Raw genomic sequence first — 16,892 nt, 5'->3', positions numbered from 1 at the left:
AAATCTGTATGTTCCCATTTTTTCCTTCCTTGCTGTGCAGTAGAAGCCTCTGGTGATACATAAACAAGCCTTCTTCCCAACTGGTAATCCAAAGTGGTATGCGTTAGAGAGGGTGGTGACTACGGGGAAATTTTGTATACTTATCTTCCTCCACTCTGCCTGGCATTCTTTACCAGCTGTATGAAGACCTCACTGAGGGTGCTGTGCGAGCACATCTCTGCATCATCAATAGTTTACAGTGAATCCATTCACAACTCCAGCTCCTTAAAGTGGTTAACCAGGAGCTGCAGCTGGATGTACTTCTTACCCATCTGGTCAACAGGCTCCTTGAATTCCTCATCACTCCTTTCTTTTCAGTGTAAACAAGCTGAACAAGCCAGTCTCATTCCTTCATATTACATCTTCACATACAATATAATTTGAATAATAATCATAGATCTAAAATGTAAAATCAATTTGGATATATACCCAGAGCATGTCGATCTTCCCTTAAAATAAAAAGGAGGCCCATGTGTTGGCAGATAGTTTTCAGCAAAATCTGGTCTTCACCAAAGTATCTCACTTTAACATGCTGGTAGTCCAGCCATGTATCACAAATATGCTATAGTTTTAATATAAATGCTGTTGGAGAACATGTTGATTTCAGACTTACTTATACAGAAATGCTTGCTTGATAATATGTCAATAGAAGATCCATTTGTTAGGGAATGAGAGCAAAGTTTAAGTTCTCACCCTTCTTATATTTCAAGGGCCTTCAGAGAAGTCTGTCAGGAAGTTACTGGATTGATTAAAATGCAAATTGTATGCACTATTATTTAAGAAAGATAGAAGGGTATGTCAGAATTATAATGCAGTAACACGATCCAAGGTTTCAAGTAACATAATCCTCTCTTTGTCCATCCACCTTTTGTAATTAGTGGAGCTTGCACTGCTTCCTTGATTGGTATCAGATATGCTACATGGTTGTTTTTTTTGTACAGTTCCTTCTCTCTGGTTCCTGTGGTTGATAGCACTTGTACAGTTCTGATTTTCCATTCCGATGACAGGTTTTCGATTATTGGCCCATGATGGTAAGATCAGTTAGGATATCAGATTGAACAATTGATGGCATTCCTATGAGCCAGTATTCTGCATTTGATGGCCAGTGCTTAGAGATCATAAAGTATTAGTAGGACTGTACTGCATGCTTCTTGGAAAAGTGTTATTATTTTCTTTAGTCCATAAAGATGAAATGTGTTTGTTTAAAATTATGATAACTATGGGGATCTCCCATCCACTGCTACCAACCTTATAGTTCCCACACCTTGCACTTCCCGTTTCTACCTCCTACCCAAGAACCTGCCTGTCCCGGCAGACCTGTTGTCTCAGCTTGCTCCTGCCCCACCGAACTCGTTTCTGCATACCTCGACACGGTATTATCCCCCCTTGTTCAATCCCTTCCTGCTTATGTTCGTGACACTTCTCACGCTCTTAAACTTTTCGATGATTTTAAGTTCCCTGGCCCCCACCGCTTTATTTTCACCATGGATGTCCAGTCCCTATATACCTCCATCCCCCATCAGGAAGGTCTCAAAGCTCTCCACTTCTTTTTGGATTCCAGACCTAATCAGTTCCCCTCTACCACCACTCTGCTCCGTCTAGCGGAATTAGTCCTTAGTCTTAATAATTTCTCCTTTGGCTCCTCCCACTTCCTCCAAACTAAAGTTGTAGCTATGGGCACCTGTATGGGTTCTAGCTATGCCTGCCTTTTTGTTGGCTTTGTGGAACAATCTATGTTCCGTGCCTATTCTGCTATCTGTCCCCCACTTTTCCTTCACTATATTGACGATTGCATTGGCACTGCTTCCTGCACACATGCTGAACTCGTTGACTTTATTAACTTTGCCTCCAACTTTCACCCTGCCCTCAAGTTTACCTGGTCCATTTCCGACACCTCCCTCCCCTTTCTAGATATTTCTGTCTCTGTCTCTGGAGACAGCTTATCCACTGATGTCTGCTATAAGCCTACTGACTCTCACAACTATCTGGACTATTCCGCTTCTCACCCTGTCTCTTGCAAAAATGCCATCCCCTTTTCACAATTCCTCCATCTCCGCTGAATCTGCTCTCAAGATGAGGCTTTTGATTCCAGGACAAGGGAGATGTCCTCCTTTTTTAAAGAAAGGGGCTTCCCTTCCTCCACTATCGCCTCTGCTCTCAAACGCATCTCCCCCATTTCATGCACATCTGCTCTCACTCCATCCTCCCGCCACCCCACTAGGAATAGGGTTCCCCTGGTCCTCACCTACCATCCCACCAGCCTCCGGGTCCAACATATTATTCTCCGTAACTTCCGCCACCTCCAACGGGATCCCACCACTAAGCACATCTTTCCCTCCCACCCTCCCCAACCCCGTCTTCTGCAGGGATCGCTCCCTACGCGACTCCCTTGTCCATTCGTCCCCCCCATCCCTCCCCACTGATCTCCCTCCTGGCACTTATCCGTGTAAGCGGAACAAGTGCTACACATGCCCTTACACTTCTTCCCTTACCACCATTCAGGGCCCCAGACAGTCCTTCCAGGTGAGGCGACACTTCACCTGTGAGTTGGCTGGGGTGATATACTGCATCCGGTGCTCCGGATGTGGCCTTCTATATATTGGCGAGACCCGATGCAGACAGGGAGACCGCTTTGCTGAACACCTACGCTCTGTCCACCAGAGAAAGCAGGATCTCCCAGTGGCCACACATTTTAATTCCACATCCCATTCCCATTCTGACATGTCTATCCACGGCCTCCTCTACTGTAAAGATGAAGCCACACTCAGGTTGGAGAAACAACACCTTATATTCCGTTTGGGTAGCCTCCAACCTGATGGCATGAACATTGACCTCTCTAACTTCCGCTAATGCCCCACCTCCCCCTCGTACCTCATCTGTTATTTATTTTTATACACACATTCTTTCTCTCACTCTCCTTTTTCTCCCTCTGTCCCTCTGACTATACCCCTTGCCCATCCTCTGGTTCCCCCCCCCTTTCCTTCTCCCTCGGCCTTCTGTCCCATAATCCTCTCATATCCCCTTTGCCAATCACCTGTCCAGCTCTTGGCTCCGTCCCTTCCCCTCCTGTCTTCTCCTATCATTTTGGATCTCCCCCTCCCCCTCCCACTTTCAAATCTCTTACTAACTCTTCCTTCAGTTAGTCCTGACGAAGGGTCTCGGCCTGAAACGTCGACTGTACCTCTTCCTGGAGACGCTGCCTGGCCTGCTGCATTCACCAGCAACTTTGATGTGTGTTGCATGATAACTTTTAAGTTAGTTGGCAGAAAAATCTTTTTATTGGAGTAAATGATTTCAATGTTTTAATATTTGAATGCCAGTAAATGTTAAGTGGCAGCTATTCAAATCAAAGTTGACAAAATATATCTTATTTTGTAACTAGTTCTAAACTTTGTCTTCAAATATTTCACACCTTGAAAGGAATTAGAACAGTAGCATATCACCAAATCGGCTACAAGTGATCTGAACCTGCGTCTGTGCCTACTATGTTCATGGAGATTGGTCAATCATTTCTTGAGACTATAAGATGTCAGGTATCTCTTGTGAAAGGATGTAATTTTCATTGAGATGAAGTAATAGAATGAATATTGTGAGGTCTGCACACTGTAGCCAGAAATCAGTGCTGATGGATAGTTTGAATCTTCAGGTTGGTGGATGGAGTTCTAGTCAATTGGGCAGTCCTGTCCTGGACAATGATGCACTTCTTGGATGTTTTGGGACTTGCATTCATTACTACAGTTACTTGCAATTATGTTTTACTCTTGGTTAAATGAACACATTAGCCATAATAAATATGTATGAAGTTCTGGATAAGTTCAAGTTTATTGTCATTCAACCACATACTGTACATGTATACTGCCAAACAAAATAATATTCCTCCAGACCAAGGTACAACACAGTATGTATAACTTGTGCACAAGCACATAAAGTAATACTACCAGAAATAAATTAACAAATAATAACATTTATTCCAGTAGGCTGACATTTAGTGTAAGGTGCATTTACAATGCAAGTTTAAAAAGTAAACCGTGTACTGCTAGTGGTGGCAGGGCATTCTGTCATCTCATGACCTGTGGGAAGAAGCTGTTCCACGTCCTAACAGTCCTTGTCCTAATGCTACAGTACTCCTACCTGATGGTAGGGGCTCAAACAGATTGTGAGACAGATGAGAGGGATCCTTGACCATCCTAAGGGCTCTTGATAAATATCTTAGGTGGGTGGAAGAGAGACAGAGATATTTATCAAGAGTATTGCGTGCTCTGTAATTTGTGGCAATATTCAGTGAAATATTACTATTTTATTGGATGCCCCAAAAGCAGGCCACAAAATCATGAGAGTCTCTTCCTGTAATTTGCTTCTGACCTGAGAATGTAGACACGATATTGGGAGTAATATCAGACATTACGTCATTTCTCAACATCTTTTCATTAACGCTGCTGGTCCTGCAATTATCTGAATTGCAGCTTCAAGTCTATGTTGGTCTTTTTCAGCAAGATGTTGACAACTTTGCTTGAAAAGCTGCATTTGGGTGGGTTTTCTTGAAACACTGCCATCTATGTGATATTGTTATTCTCACATTGCTTAAAGATAAGTAGATTTTGGATCTTGTTTAATTGGTGATGTTATGTTTAGTAACTCCAAAAACTAATCGAAATGAAAACATGGGAGCTGGAAAAATGTTTACTTAGTTTTGCTTTCTTTAGTGAGGCATGCACGTAGGACTTGGTACCGTGATGATGTATGCCATCCACATCTTGTATATAACCCATAGTGAACTATGTAACCAAACAAAGAATCTTAAGTCATATATTTACAATATTGAATATTACTGAAATATTAAATACACCAGAAGTGAAAGAACGAGCAGCACACACACAAAATGTTAGAGGAATTAATTCAACAAGCCAGGCAACATCTATGGAAAAAAGTGCAGTCGTCATTTCGAGCCGAAACCCTTCGGCAGGATTGGAGAGAAAACGCTGAGGAGTAGATTTAAAAGGTGTAGGGGGAGGGGGAAGGATGAAGTAAAGAGCTGGAAAGTTGATTGGTGAAAGAGAGGGCCATGGAAGAAAGAAAAAGGTGGGGGGGTGCGAGGAGCACAAAAGGGAGGTGATGAGCAGGCAAGGAGATAAGGTGAGATGGGGATGGGAAATGGTGGGGGGGGGGCATTACCGGAAGTTTGAGAAATCGATGTTCATGCCATCAGGGTGGAGGATACCCAAACGGAATATAAGATATTATTCCTCCAACCTAAGTGTGGCATCATCACAACAGTGGAGGAGGCCATGGATGGACATATCAGAATGGGAAGTGAAATTAAAATGGGTGGCCACTGGGAGATCCCACTTGTTCTGGTAGATGGAGTGTAGATGCTTGGGGAAACAGTCTCACAATCTATGCTGGGCCTCATCAATATACAGGAGGCCACGCTGGTAACACGCTGGTAAATGACCCCAACAGACTCATAGGTGAAGTGTTGCCTCACTTGGAAGGACTGTTTAGGGCCTTGAATGGTAGTGAGGGAGGAGGTGTAGGGGCAGGTGTAGCACTTGCAAGGTTAAGTGCTAGAAAGGAGATCCCCTCCCCTCCCCCGACCTTTTAAATCTACTCTTCCAACATTTTTTTTTGCCTTTGTGGGTGAAAGAACAATGATGTATGCCCATGTCAGTGAAATGTGTGATCCAGGCACTGGTTTATGGAAGTGTCATGAAGAATATACAATATACAATCCTCAGCTTTGCCTATTGCCTGTTGCTGGGGCCAGGGTCAAAGCGCTCGGCAGAGATGGTGCTTGGTGTTGGAGAGCTGGTCGGAGGCTCAGAGTTTTTGGACGGACTCGGAGTCGGACTGTGTTCGGATGCTTCCAGGATACTGCATCGGCAAGTTTGCGGTGCTGGAGGTTGACGGTCTGCATCAGAAGATGGGACTTTCGAGAGACTTTGAGACTTTTTACCGTGCCCGTGGTCTGTTCTTTATCAAATTATGGTATTGCTTTGCACTGTTGTAACTATATGTTATAATTATGTGGTTTTTGTCAGTTTTTCAGTCGGTTTGTCATGTGTTTCTGTGATATCATTCTGGAGAAACATTGTATCATTTCTTAATGCGTGCATTACTAAATGACAATAAAAGAGGACTGCGTGTCCTCATAATCTAACCTAATATACAATAGTACACAATCTGGGTTGACACTCCAGTATGTTTAGAGTTACATGATCCTTTGGATTGTAATCCTGATTTTCTGCTGGTTTATGGTCATGTGATTTATTGTTCTGATGAGAGAACAATCATCCCCAGTATCAGTGACCAGCACCACCAGGCATGAAAAATCAAAGGCACAGGGACAGAGAAAGGACATATTTTATTTAATTACTATTTTGTATAACTTAACCACTATAGATCTATGATGTGTGTCGATACCCAGTGAAGCATTGCCATGGCAGCTTTAAAAAATTTATAAATAACTTGCATAAGGCTTTTGTCCTAACAACAGGTAACTCATCACCGTTCGGGTCAAAATGAACTTTGCTCACGACAGAGTACAAAGAGGAGGAAGTACTTTAAAAGCCAAGTTCCTGCTTTTCCTGATTGTTGAGTAATAATCTAGAGCTAGATATTGATATGTTGTACAATTATCAGTTTAAAAGAACAGAATCCATTTTAGTTTGCCTTGAATTTAATGGTATTACTCCTGTCCATAAGGTAGAAGTTGTAGATTAAATCCTACTCCAGAAAAACATAGAAACATAGAAAATAGGTGCAGGAGTAGGCCATTCGGCCCTTCAAGCCTGCACCGCCATTTATTATGATCATGGCAGATCATCCAACTCAGAACCCCGCCCCAGCCTTCCCTCCATACCCCCGACCCCCGTAGCCACAAGGGCCATATCTAACTCCCTCTTAAATATAGCCAATGAACTGGCCTCAACTGCTTCCTGTGGCAGAGAATTCCACAGATTCACCACTCTCTGAGTGAAGAAATTTTTCTAATCTCGGTCCTAAAAGGCTTCCCCTTTATCCTCAAACTGTGACCCCTTGTTCTGGACTTCCCCAACATCGGGAACAATCTTCCTGCATCTAGCCTGTCCAATTCCTTTAGGATCTTATACGTTTCAATCAGATCCCCCCTCAATCTTCTAAATTCCAACGAGTACAAGCCCAGTTCATCCAGTCTTTCTTCATATGAAAGTCCTGCCATCCCAGGAATCAATCTGGTGAACCTTCTTTGTACTCCCTCTATGGCAAGGGATGTCTTTCCTCAGATTAGGGGACCAAAACTGCACACAATACTCCAGGTGTGGTCTCACCAAGGCCTTGTACAACTGCAGTAGTACCTCCCTGCTCCTGTACTCAAATCCTCTCGCTATAAATGCCAGCATACCATTCGCCTTTTTCACCGCCTGCTGTACCTGCATGCCTACTTTCAATGACTGGTGTATAATGACACCCAGGTCTCGTTGCACCTCCCCTTTTCCTAATTGGCCACCATTCAGATAATAATCTGTTTTCCTATTTTTGCCACCAAGGTGGATAACTTCACATTTATCCACATTAAATTGCATCTGCCATGAATTTGCCCACTCACCCAACCTATCCAAGTCACCCTGCATCCTCTTAGCATCCTCCTCACAGCTAACACTGCCACCCAGCTTTGTGTCATCCGCAAACTTGGAGATGCTGCATTTAATTCCCTCATCCAAGTCATTAATATATATTGTAAACAACTGGGGTCCCAGCACTGAGCCTTGCGGTACCCCACTAGTCACCGCCTGCCATTCTGAAAAGGTCCCGTTTATTCCCACTCTTTGCTTCCTGTCTGCTAACCAATTCTCCATCCACATCAATACCTTACCCCCAATACCATGTGCTTTAAGTTTGCACACTAATCTCCTGTGTGGGACCTTGTCAAAAGCCTTTTGAAAATCCAAATATACCACATCTGCTGGTTCCCCCCTATCCACTCTACCAGTTACATCCTCAAAAAATTCTATGAGATTCGTCAGACATGATTTTCCCTTCACAAATCCATGTTGACTTTGTCCGATGATTTCACCGCTTTCCAAATGTGCTGTTATCACATCTTTGATAACTGACTCCAGCAGTTTCCCCACCACCAACGTTAGTCTAACCGGTCTATAATTCCCTGGTTTCTCTCTCCCTCCTTTTTTAAAAAGTGGGGTTACATTAGCCACCCTCCAATCCTCAGGAACTAGTCCAGAATCTAACGAGTTTTGAAAAATTATCACTAATGCATCCACTATTTCTTGGGCTACTTCCTTAAGCACTCTAGGATGCAGACCATCTGGCCCTGGGGATTTATCTGCCTTCAATCCCTTCAATTTATCTAACACCACTTCCCTACTAACAAGTATTTCGCTCAGTTCCTCCATCTCACTGGACCCTCTGTCCCCTACTATTTCTGGAAGTTTATTTATGTCCTCCTTAGTGAAGACAGAACCAAAGTAATTATTCAATTGGTCTGCCATGTCCTTGCTCCCCATAATCAATTCACCTGTTTCTGTCTATAGGGGACCTACATTTGTCTTTACCAGTCTTTTCCTTTTTACATACCTATAAAAGCTTTTCCAGTCAGTTTTTATGTTCTCTGCCAGTTTTCTCTCATAATCTTTTTTCCCCTTCCTAATTAAGCCCTTTGTCTTCTTCTGCTGAACTCTGAATTTCTCCCAGTCCTCAGGTGAGCCACTTTCTCTGGCTAATTTGTATGCTGCTTCTTTGGAATTGATAATATCCCTAATTTCTTTTGTCAGCCACGGGTGCACTACCTTCCTTGATTTATTCTTTTGCCAAACTGGGATGAACAATTGTTGTAGGTCATCCATGCAACCTTTAAATGCTTGCCATTGCATATCCACCGTCAATCCTTTAAGTGTCATTTGCCAGTCTATCTTAGCTAATTCACGTCTCATACCTTCAAAGTTACCCCTCTTTAAGTTCAGAACATTTGTTTCTGAATTAACTATGTCACTCTCCATCTTAATGAAGAATTCCACCATATTATGGTCACTCTTACCCAAAGGGCCTCTCACGACAAGATTGCTAATTAACCCTTCCTCATTGCTCAAAACCCAGTCCAGAATAGCCTGCTCTCTATTTGGCTCCTTGACATGTTGGTTCAAAAAACCATCCTGCATACATTCCAAGAAATCCTCTTCCTCAGCACCTTTACCAATTTGGTTTACCCAATCTACATGTAGATTGAAGTCACCCATTATAACTGCTGTTCCTTTATTGCACACATTTCTAATTTCCTGTTTAATACCATCTCTGACCTCACTACTACCGTTAGGTGGCCTGTACACAACTTCCACCAGCGTCTTCTGCCCCTTAGTGTTACGCAGCTCTACCCATATCGATTCCACATCTTCCTGGCTTATGTCCTTCCTTTCTATTGCGTTAGTCTCTTCTTTAACCAGCAACGCCACCCCACCTTCCCTCCCTTCATGTCTATCCCTCCTGAATATTGAATATCCCTGAACGTTGAGCTCCCATCCTTGGTCACCCTGGAGCCATGTCTCTGTGATCCCAACTATATCATAATCATTAATAACAATCTGCACTTTCAATTCATCCGCCTTATTACGAATGCTCCTTGCATTGATACACAAAGCCTTCAGGTGCTCTTTTACAACTCTCTTAGCCCTTATACAATTATGTTGAAAAGTGGCCCTTTTTAATGCTTGAGCCTTTGGGTATGAGCTGTTAAAGCTGCTCATTCTGTCTTCTTGTGCAGATGTATGAAATCCTATGACATTATTTTGAATAATTGCAGGGGAATTTCTTCCTGTAGCTAAGACAACATTTATCAATCAGTGTTATTATATTAATATAATATAATATAATTAATAATCAATATATGTTATTATATTAACATATTTCCATACATGATGGCATGTAGTATGCAAACTGGCAGAATTTCAACAATTACTATGCACTTGGTTGCAAAGTGTTCGAGGCTGTTTTGTTTATGTCTGGTTCTATACAAAAGCAATTCCTTGTCCTTTACTAATATACAGTCCATTATATACTTGTTGGAGCAGCGTTTAAAGTAACTTTTTTAGCTGTGTAAACTAGATAATAACTATAGGGTGTGGCCTCAACACCAGTCATAAGAGGGCTAGGCCAAACTCAGACGGCAGAAAATAGTACAATGGACATCTCTATACAGAGTTTAAAAGCATCGGGATGTTCAACCATCTCCAGTTTTCCTGTGGCTGCGTCATCTCCACTTTCTGTTTTATTTTTATCTGTATCACGGTGAATAGTAGTCATAGTCATAGTCATACTTTATTGATCCCGGGGGAATTGCTGGCAAGCTGGTCTTCATGTGACAGACTTCCACATCTGAACTTTCAGACATAGATATCAGGAGCAAAATGGTGTGTGTTCATCTGACTTCCCACTCCAGCTCTGGACTCAGCACTGACTTAGGGGACTAGACCACACTGGACACATTTTGTATCAGACCTCCTAACTTAATGACCTAAACACGAGGAATTCTGCAGATGCTGGAAATTCAAGCAACACACATCAAGGTTGCTGGTGAACGCAGCAGGCCAGGCAGTATTTCTAGGAAGAGGTACAGTCGATGTTTCGGGCCGAGACCCTTCGTCAGGACTAACTGAAGGAAGAGCTAGTAAGAGATTTGAAAGTGGGAGGGGGAGGGGGAGATCCAAAATGATAGGAGAAGACGGGAGGGGGAGGGATGGAGCCAAGAGCTGGACAGGTGATTGGCAAAAGGGATATGAGAGAATCATGGGATAGGAGGCCCAGGCCTCCTCCACTGTAAAGATGAAGCCACACTCTTGTTGGAGGAACAACACCTTATATTCCGTCTGGGTAGTCTCCAATCTGATGGCATGAACATTGACTTCTCTAACTTCCGCTAATGCCCCACCTCCCCCTCGTACCCCATCTGTTATTTATTTATTTATACACACATTCTTTCTTTTTTTCTCTTTCCCTCTCCCTCCCCCTCTCCCTCCCTCTCTCCCTCCCCCTCTCCCTCTCCCTCTCCCTCCCCCTCTCCCTCTCCCTCTCCCTCTCCCTCTCCCTCCCCTTTTTCTCTTTCTGTCCCTCTGACTATACCCCTTGCCCATCCTCCGGGTTTTTTTCCCCCTCCCCCTTTTCCTTCTCCCTTGGCCTCCCATCCCGTGATCCTCTCATATCCCTTTTGCCAATCAACTGTCCAGCTCTTGGCTCCATCCCTCCCCCTCCTGTCTTCTCCTATCATTTTGGATCTCCCCCTCCCCCTCCCACTTTCAAATCTCTTACTAGCTCTTCTTTTAGTTAGTCCTGATGAAGAGTCTTGGCCCGAAACATCGACTGTACCTCTTCCTAGGGATGCTGCCTGGCCTGCTGCATTCACCAGCAACTCCTGGTGTGTGTAACTTAATGACCAACCATTTACAAGGGGGCTATGATATGAAAAGGAAAGCAGTGTGAAAGATTTTTAAAGTGATTTCATTTCAGTTAAATATGTTCGTAAATGCATGTTTTATTTATTTTAATTTTAGCAATTTAAATGTACAATGATAGTCTTCAAATGTCTGGTTATTCAGAAATATTCAGAAAGAATTGAGAGATGTCATGAGGCCATATCAGCAGTCCAGAAGTGAACCTCAGAATCCAACTCCTGAGTGTCTGGTCACTGTTAGCATCTCTTCTGTTTTGTTCAATGAAGCCACAAAACTTTGGGAATTACAGGAATTGTAAGGAGGAGAGGAAATATGATGTAGGGATTAGGCTGAGCACAATGTCTCCCCATTTTCTTGTGGATATCTAAGGCCTTCTGATATGCAAGCAATGTTCTTACAAAGCTAATAAGAAAAACTGGTGTGCCTTGAAAGTTGATCCCACCATTGCATGCATATTAATTTATTCAAATTTCAGGATAAATCCTGGTCACACCAGTCCTTAACTGTCCTTGAGGAGGTGGTACTGAGCAACCTTTTAGAACCACTACTTTGCTTCTACTGGGAGCGGTTCTCACAGTACAGTAGGATAAGTTAGTCTAGGATTTAGACCCAGTGGCACAGGGAAGACAGTTAAAGATGAATATGGAGGAGACTACAAATGATGGTGTTTCAGAGTATTTGTTGCTCTTGTCCAGGTTTAGAAGGTGCTATCAGATTGCCTTTGGCAAATAACTTCAGGGTAGATGGTATCGGACATCCCACCTCTCCCGGAAGTTCCGGGAGTCTCCCGTATATTGATAGCGGCTCCCTGATGCCCGGAAATTATATACAATATCCCGGAAATCAATTTTTTTTGAGAGGGAGAGCGAGAGTGAGCATTCTGATTGGCAGGATGATTGGTCTACTTTGTGCTAAGTAGACCTATCAGTTTTCTCTGTGGGCGGGCTTTACAGTTGACCTCAAAAATAATGACAGTGTTGCTCGCTGCACTGTTTGCAACAGTGACTTTTCTATTGCCCATGGTGGTTTAAAATGTAAAAGACATGTTGAGGTGAGTTTAACAGGTGTCAGTCATTCATTAGCGTAGCTGACGTTATTTAAACTAGCTGGATAGCTGCTAAGGAGCTACTGTATTGATGTCCTACGTGATGAGGGCAAACTTGCTTAAAGTTGTAATAGAATAAACATGATAATATAAGTACGTATTTTAATGTCACATTTTCGCATATACCCAACTTGGTTTACAGATTAGACAAAATCACTAAACAAAGTATTACATACACCCTTGGAGGTTGATGGGGGAGGGGTGATATGGGGTTGCGGGGGGGCAGGGGTGCTACCTCCCTGAAATGAGTTTTTGCAGGGTGGAATGTCTGATGGTATATACCACAGCCTTGGTGTCCATCTGGTGGTGGTAACCAATATTTAGTGTGGTTGATGGAGTGATTCAAGCACCTAACTTTGGTGTTGAGCTTGATGATTGCTTAAGTTGTGCTCCTCCAGGCAAGTGAAGAGTATTCCAGCACACTCCTGATGTGCCTTTTAAATAGTGGAAAGGTTATCAGGTGTAAGAGATTAGTCGCTCAGCACAGGGTATCCAGGTATCTGAGCAATGCTGATAACCACAATATTTATGCATCCAGACCGGTTGAGTTAGTAATTAGAATCTGGTTATGCTGGCCTAGCCAGAATCTTGTCTATCTGAGTTGAGAGATTTGGCATGTGTTTCACAGGACAGCCAGTTGTTCCAATGCCTACTGCCTCAGAGAAATAAGTCTCTCTTGTACAGAGATCTCAAATGGGTGGTGGAGGCTACAGAGGAATGAAAGTTGAGAATTTTAACATCAAAATGTTGGTGATCCAGGAGGCAATGTTGGTCAGTGAGCAAAACAATGATGGGCAAATGCGTACTTGAGTTTATGGATCAGTTTGATGAGCTCAGATTATGAAGGGCTACTATAATAACATAAAAAAGATTAGTGAATTTTAAAAGCTCATAATCTGAAATAAAAGCAACATACTGGGAACCATCAGGTCAGACGGAATCCATAGAAAGAAAGAGAGTTAACAGGATTTCAGGTCTCCTGGGATATGATAGATGGCATCCATCCTATTACATAGGTTCCTGTTGTTTTTTCGCTCTCAGCCATCCACGCCCCACACCCACTGCTCTCTGCTCCTGTTGCCTTACCTGTCCAGCTTTTATGAAAAGGCCATCAACTTGAAAAATTATCTCTCTCTCTCTCTCCACTTGCTAATTATCTCCAACATAGGGTTTTTATTGAAGAAAGGTTTGTTTTTTTCTTGCAAGAGCACATTAATTTCTGCAAATGGAAGTGAAATTCTTCATGTTGGCTTGAATTACTTGTTATGTAACTGTGACTGGAGTTCTCAGGGTGCTTGTGTTTTCCAAAAGGATAGTATTCCTTGAAGTCCTAATGATGTTTGTCTTTCTGCTGTTTAAACCAACTTGCCAAGACACAATTGCCACTGTTCATTAAAAATGAGCTCAGATGGAGAGGAAGCAGGCTAAAAAACAAGCAACCCGAGGAAACGCAGTGAGGTTGTGATTGGGACTTCGGGACCTTGAAGTTAAGTTGTTAATGCATAAACACTAAGCGTACTCCTATGCAATTGTCCATTCACTTTATGTATTATCAACTGAGATAAACCTGGATTTTGCTGTCAAAATAACAGTGAGTTTGGTGCACAATGATGTTAGTGTCTAGTATAGACAAATGTGTGGTGGGGCAGGGATACTCAGTCTCTGGATAATTTTCCTGAAATTGTTGAGTTAAACTTATTGTAGAAAATTGTTTTGTGGATCTGTTGGCTGCTTTGTTTTTTAAATAACTAGTGTCATTTTAGAAATAACTCATTGACTCTAATGCTCCTAGGGGCCCAGGAGGTACTGAAAAACAAAAAAAAAATAGAAAATCAAAGATTTGCAAGTGAGAGAAGGCGATTTCTACATTGGAGATAATTAGTTCTGGGAAAAGTAAAGCAATAAGTTGTGGTACTTTTTTGCACTTCTGGTAGACTGTATTTAAAGCCTTGAGGCCAAATAACTTAGAAGGGAACATTAGTTAAGGATTAGCACTTTTTGTTGAAATTCTGCAGTGTTCAGGAGGAATCTAAGACCATTGATGGAGAACAGGATGAACGTTTTCTTCAATATCCTTCCTTTCTTTACTTTCCGGATGGTGTGACGAATGTAATGCATCTGTGCTACTTTGGTCTCGGAAATATTTGTAATACGTTTTTCAAACTAAACAGTTAAGCATGTTGTTTATCTTTTAAAAAAAAACTGGCTTTAATTTGACGAGGATTCTGCCCATGTTGGCAACAGCACTGTATTCTTAACTGTGTTAAGTTCTGCAAGTTGCAGAGGCATGAAAACACCTACCCATTTGATACTTATGCTTTTAGGCACACTTACACATTGGACACATCTCATGCCCTCCACCCCCATGCACTCTCAATCCCCTCCCTGGTGCCAATAAGTTCACCTTTACCGTGAATGTCCAGACTCCATAAACCTCAAGTCACACAGCAGGGAAAGTCTAGGGGCCCTCGTTTTTTTATTGATCAAATACCCAACCAGTTCTCCTCGACTAAAACAGAACTTGTCCTTACCTATACAGCTTCTCTTTCCATTGTAATCCTGGGACCTAGCAATGCCTGTCCTTTCAGTTCAGTGGAACTGTTCTTGATCCAAACCTTTTCCAACATTCGTACCCAATTCTTTCTCAGTTACACCAATAACTACACTGATGCTGTTTCCTGAACTCATCGAGAACCCACCCATTATTTCCATTATCTTTGCAATCAGATGTTGTCCCTTTTCCTCAGTTTCTCCATCTCCATGTTATCAATTCTTAAGCGTGCTTCTGAAATATCCTCCTTCCTGAGATGTGGTTTCCTATCTGTTCTAATTGATGGAACTCTAACATACATTTCCTCCATTTCCTGCATGTCTGTTCCCAATCTCTGCCCCTGCCCCCCCCCCCACCATTGCAGCCTCTCCAGGCAGCACAGCAATTGTATTGAGCATACTGACATTCAGAAAGAGAATGTGCTGCAGCTTTTGAAAAGCATCAAGTTAGATAAGTCACCGGGACCAGACGAGATGTATCCCAGGCTACTGTGGAAAGTGAGGGAGGAGATTGCCAAGCCTTTGGCAAGGATCATTGTATCATCAATAGGGACGGGAGAAGTATCCGAGGATTGGAGGGTTGTAAATGTTGTTCCCTTGTTCGAGAACGGGAATAGAGATAACCGAGGAAATTATAGACCAGTGAGTCTTACTTCAGTGGTGGGCAAGTTGTTAGAGAAGATCCTGAGAGACAGGACTTATGAGCATTTGGAGAGACATAATCTGATTAGGGATAGTCAGCATGGTTTTGTCGAGGGCAGGTTGTACCTTACAAGCCTGATTGAATTCTTTGAGGATGGAACAAAACACATTGATGAAGGTAGAGCAGTGGATGTAGTGTATGTGGATATCAGATAAGGTTCCCCTTGCAAGGCTCAGTCAGAAAGTAAGGAGGCATGGGATCCAAGGAGACCTTGCTTTGTGGATCCAGAGTTGGCTTGCCCACAGAAGAAGGCAAAGGGTGGTTGTAGATGGTTTGTACTCTGCATGGAGGTCGGTGACCAACGGTGTTCTGCAGGGGTCTGTTCTGGAACCCCTCTTCTTTGTGATTTTTATAAATGTCCTGGATTAGGAAACAGAAGGATGGGTTAATAAGTTTGCTGATGATCCAGAAGTTGGGGGTGTTGTGGATTGTCTGGAGGGTTGTCAGAGGGATATCAATAGGATGCAGAACTGGGCTGAGAAGTGGCAGGTGGAGTTCAACCCAGATAAGTGTGAAGTGGTTCATTTTGGTCGGTCAAATTTTGAAGACAGAATATAATATCAATGATAAGACTCTTGGTAGTGTGGAGGATCAGTGAGATCTTGGGCTTTGTGTCCATAGGACACTCAAAGCTCTTCTGCAGGTTGACAGTGTTGTTAAGAAGGCTTATGGTATGTCAGCCTTCATCAACTGTGGGATTGAGTTCAAGAGTCGTGAGGCAACGTTAAAGCTATATTAGTCCTTAGTTAGACCCCACTTGGAGGACAGTTCTGGTCACCTCATTACAGGAATGATGTGGATGCTATAGAGAAAGTGCAGAGGAGATTTACAAGGATGTTGCCTGGATTGGGGAGCATGCCTTATGAGAATAGGTTGATTGAACTTGGCCTTTTCTCCTTGGAGCGACGGAGGATGAGAGGTGACCTGATAGAGGTGTACAAGATGATGAGAGATATTGATCATGTGGATAGGCAGACGCTTTTTCCCAGGGCTGAAATGACTAACACCAGGGGGCATAGTTTTAAGGTGCAGTAAGTTTGAAGTAGGTACAGTAGTCAAG

The 16,892-nt window shown here is 42.8% G+C and overlaps 1 long non-coding RNA gene across 1 annotated transcript in view; it reads right to left on the bottom strand.

Annotated features, from left to right (window-relative positions):
• Positions 1-15,209, bottom strand: part of LOC140188747 (uncharacterized) — a 61,838-nt gene extending 46,629 nt beyond the window's left edge. Inside the window, exon 1 of the long non-coding RNA XR_011883376.1 lies at positions 15,111-15,209. This is a non-coding gene — a long non-coding RNA (uncharacterized lncRNA). The remainder of the gene's footprint in view (positions 1-15,110) is intronic.
• Positions 15,210-16,892: the final 1,683 nt, after the last annotated feature.

This window comes from Mobula birostris, chromosome 27, assembly GCF_030028105.1.
Source record: "Mobula birostris isolate sMobBir1 chromosome 27, sMobBir1.hap1, whole genome shotgun sequence".
In the NCBI taxonomy this organism is placed as follows: domain Eukaryota; kingdom Metazoa; phylum Chordata; class Chondrichthyes; order Myliobatiformes; family Myliobatidae; genus Mobula; species Mobula birostris.
Note: the sequence above shows the minus strand (reverse complement) of the source record. Positions and strands in the feature narration are given on the sequence as shown.